Consider the following 5,000-nt stretch of genomic DNA (forward strand, 5'->3'; position numbering starts at 1 on the left):
AGGGATTGTTCCCCTTGATTGTTGACCGCGATTGTCTCCCGCCGGAACCCCGCTGCCCGCTGCCGAGGCACCACCGCCACAAAAGCGGACAGCGGGAAGCACTGAGGCACCACCGCCGCGGCCGCGCCGTGGTGCCTCGCGGCGGTGGCTTTATATGTGGTGGTGCTGCTGCTGAAGCACCACCGCCTCGGAAGCAGGAAGCGGGCAGCGGGCAGCGCCGAGGCACCATCGCTGCGAGGTGATGCCTCGCGCCGGTGGTGCCTAGGCAGCGGGATGCAGTGCTACGGCAGGGGACAATCGCGGGCAACAATCCCTTTCTCTTCCATGTCGTGGTTCATGTACTTTAGGGAGGCAAAGCCAAAGTTCCTGTCCCCCAATTCCATCTCAACCATGGCTGAGATAACCACCACGACGATTCTCGTTGTGAAATAACTATACAACACTTGCATTACAGTGTGTGTCTTCACACACACACACACACATACAAACACACACACACACACACACACATGTGGCGCTCGCACGGTCATAGCTCATTGTCTCATTGATGGCTAAAATTCTCTGGGCGGGCAAGGCAGAGAAAGGGGAGGTAATTTGGCCCCTTATGACGACATATGGGGCCAAATTCGAAATCGGACCGTCTGAGCTTTCATTCTTCAAAGGCAGAGCAGGATACCTAGTGCTCGTTTTACACCTAACACCATTTCTAGCTACTGGGGGACCATAGGCAGGCTAGGGGAACTCATATTAATGTTAAAAAAACTCATAAAATGACATTTTCATGACATGGGACCTTTAAACATTTAATTTAACCCCACCACAAAAGAAAAGTAATTTCTGTTATGGAATCTTTTATTGAAGTCTTTGATTTTCTTTGATTATTGACACTGCATATGAAATGCCCCTCAAATTGTGTTAATTAGCGGTTTAAGCTATAACGTTAGCGCTACTTATTGAGGTTATAGAACCCCAAAAAGTCTTGACGAGATGTCCGTATTCCGCGACGACCAGCTTGTCATGGATTAAATCTTTCTTTCTGTATTAGGAGGAGGAACACTAGGAGATAGGAAAGTAGGGGTACTTTGATTCTTAATGCTCGGACAGCATCAAAAAACATTGCACATAAAAGGCAACAATCGCGAGCAACAATCCCTTTCTCTTCCATGTCGTGGTTAATGTACTTCAGGGAGGCAAAGCCAAAGTTCCTGTCCCCCAATTCCTTCTCAACCATGGCGAGATTAATAACCAGGGGGCTTTTTCAACATGACGCCAAAATACTAAATGGATCATAAGTAATAATCACGGCTGAGGTCGAAGACAATAAGCCCCGCTCGTATCTTTGTCCATTCGTCTTGGAAAAGGAAATTACTAAATCCAATACAGTGTGATACAAATCTGGCCTCTGTCTGGACCAGGCTGCCGGTGGATAATGGGAGCTGATAAGGGGTACTGGTTTCCGACCCCACACCATTTGTCATTGGAAGGGAGGCAATGGTGGCTCTAGGGAGGGGAAGGGCTGATGGCTTTGGTCAAGCTGTCCACTGATCTTACGTAGGAGTGTAAAGCGCCTTGCCTCGGCTGCATGATGGCGCTAGGATAAATTGGCGAGGAACATTTATTTTTCGGGGTTTCAACAAGCGCCACCACCCACCCTTGTTGTAAAGTTATCGCTGTAAAGGAAACAACTTGCCACCAAAACTGTGCCATGGCCAACTTGCGTAATGAGCTTCAGGGCCATCTGGTTTGGGCTGGGGAAGATATCAGAATGATAGGTGGACTCAAGAATAAATGCCCCTGAAAGATGTAGTTATATTTCCTTTCTGAACTCAAGGTGGATACAAATGCATAACATTAGATGGATATACTCAGTGTCTATGATATCAAGGTGCAAGTTTTCCCATGTGTTGGTCTGTCGGTTTTTGTCCAATTTGAATTAGCCTTGAGCCGCTGAAGGATATTATGCGTAAACATGTGATTATTCTTCCTGTTCTTAACATTATGAAAAGATTAACAAAGGAACCTTCATGTTTGGCAAGTAGAATCAAGTATGTGTAAAGAGCCAGGGATTCTGTGCGAAGGTGAATATCATTCAGCGATTACAATGCTGATTTACTTAATAGCCACAACTTATATAGCTGCTATTGCCTTGAGGGGGTATTTGGTTATGTAGTCTTTTCGTATGGGTACAATGTGACCTCTGTATGACCTTTTGGAAGGGATGCAATGAGCAAATGACAAACATGAGGATATTCGTAAGGATAGGAATTTTTAATATTTGTCTTTCCCAGTGTTGCCGTTTTTATGTATAGATTCAACCTTTCAGTTTGAACTAAAAAAAAGTTTAATAGAAGACAAATAACAAGATTAGCATCCCCTCATGTTTGCGTATGAACACACAGCACACACAAGCGCCCTACATTCAAATCCTCATTTAATTGTTCCCTTATATTTCGAATCCTCCAGCAACCAATCCTCTCAAAGTTTTAATTTTACATACTGAGTCATGTGTTGTGTGGACGCCATCCCAAACTGCATGCTTCATTCTATAACTACCTTAACACGTGCTGGTCTTCAGCCCCAGTGCATACGGAGGGACTGCGGATTGTCCCCAGCGCCACTCTGGGAACCCTCTTTCTGAAGAAGAAATACTAATTTCTCCAGTTTCTATACACGCCGCCCAGCCCCGGCCTCAAACGTTTCCACAAGGCACTTCATTTCATACTTGTTTACAGCAAATCTCCAGAGATGGGCAGTTCCAAAAAAAAAAATGGATGCATTTTTAATTCAAAATTAAGCCAGGGAGTTCATGTTAGCTCAGCACACATCTTGACAAACATGACCTCCCATCTCCGGGTGCAAGGATTATCGGGAACAAAAAGTTGTCCCAGTCGGCCATACCAGGGCTTAAGGCTATTGGGGTGACAGATTATAATATCTTTCACCCTCTCAAGGAGATAAGAGAAAGAGAGACACACACAACCCGCTGGGAATGCGAGGGAAAAATAATGAACTGGTGATCTTCCGTGGCACCAGAGCACATGTGAAGTCGGCGGATTCATAAATCTTTTAAAATAGAAATGCAGATTTTTCGGTAATCATCCGTTTTTTTATCCTACAAGCTTGTTTCAAAAAAGCGTATGAATAAAACCTATTACTCCTTTACCGTCTCACAAAATGCTAAGAAGAACTTGATCTGGGAGCTACGGCTAAGCAGCGGTGGTTTAACATAACATCCGCCATTTTCTCCGTTATGGGTCGAACTTAAACGTTGCCCTTTGTCCGTCAATTGTTTATTGCCTTATTTTTCTTATTCCAGTTAATTTGAAACATGTCGGAGGTTTCATGCCACAACGTCTGCAGATGGTTAGCGCCTCAATGCCTGGTGGGGTTAAATAAGGCAGGAGGAAGAGGGGTGGCGGGGGAGTGGGGGGGGGGCAGTGTATCCAGCGACTCCCAATTAGCTTCCGCGTTCCCAGTGATCCAAGGTTAATTGAACTTTTGATTAGGGGGGAAACTCCTGTTTCCTGGGTGGCTTCCGAATGCTCTTCTAAAACATTGGCCACCGAGAGACGGATTCTTATCTGCCGCAACAGAAACAGGACTAGTTACAGAGCCGCTGCGGCCGTACCAATGATGTCTCTGCCGCTGGATAGCACTGACTGAGACGCACCCCAACCCCCTCGCTGACCCCCGAATGAAGTCCTGAAACACAGCCTACTACGCTGCTGTGGTTTTCTGATTAAGTTACTTTCCCAAAGTATCTGCCGTGTTGGAGAATTCCGGGGGTTTGCGACCTCGTCACAATGGAGACCACGGGAGACCAAGGATATTTTATCGATAGATGTATACTGTATAAATATAAAATATAAACAGATAATTAAAATCAACATGAATACTTGTAAAAATCTACAAATTTGTTATCTTTCTAGATTTTATACTTTTATACTATGCATTTCAATTGGAAGTTGAAGCATTTTTTATTCATCAAATATCCAGTATAACCCATTCTGGACAGGGACAATTCTTGCAACAATGCAAAGCTCTACTCCATAATAAAAATAACATTAAGAATATCCAACGAAACAGAAAAAGAGCCGTGCTGCCGTGGCGGCTTTCCCTGTATGTTCGTCCTACCATATTGGTAGAAAAAGCTCGCATAAATTCCTGGTTGAATTCCTGCCTTTGATCACTTGCTACATATCATTCCCAACCCACCCTCTCTTGTCCATACAGGAAATAGAACAAACATGAAGAATGAAGGAATAAAATCAAGAATTAAAACATATTGTGTGTCGGTTTGGTGGAGTGCAAACTCAAAGTCCTTTATCGTCCCTTATTGGTTATTGCATGTAGCAGTCTCTCTCTCTCTCTCTCTCTCTCTCTCTCTCTCTCTCTCTCTCTCTCTCTCTCTCTCTCTCTCTCTCTCTCTCTCTCTCTCTCTCTCTCTCTCTCTCTCTCTCTCTCTCTCTCTCTCTCTCTCTCTCTCTCTCTCTCTCTCTCTCCCTCTATCTATCTATCTCTCTCTCTCTCTCTCTCTCTCTCTCTCTCTCTCTCTCTCTCTCTCTCTCTCTCTCTCTCTCTCTCTCTCTCTCTCTCTCTATCTTTCACTCTCTCCTTGTGTGTGTCTCTCTCTCTCTCTCTCTCTCTTCTCTCTCACTCTCTCCTTGTGTGTGTATCTCTCTCTCTCTCTCTCTCTCTCTCTCTCTCTCTCTCTCTCTCTCTCTCTCTCTCTCTTTCTCTCTATCTCTCACTCTCTCCTTGTGTGTGTCTCTCTCTCCCTTCTCTCTCACTCTCTCCTTGTGTGTGTGTCTCCCCCTCTCTCTCTCTCTCTCTCTATCGCTTTCTATTCTTCACCCTCTCTCTCCCTCTCACCGTTTGTGTATCCCTCTCTCTCTCTCTCTCTCTCTCTCTATATATATATATATATATATATATATATATATATATATATATATATATGTCTCTCTCTCACTCTGTCTCTAACCAGAGGCGACGTTGGT

Source organism: Gadus chalcogrammus, chromosome 4 (assembly GCF_026213295.1).
Source record: "Gadus chalcogrammus isolate NIFS_2021 chromosome 4, NIFS_Gcha_1.0, whole genome shotgun sequence".
NCBI lineage: Eukaryota > Metazoa > Chordata > Actinopteri > Gadiformes > Gadidae > Gadus > Gadus chalcogrammus.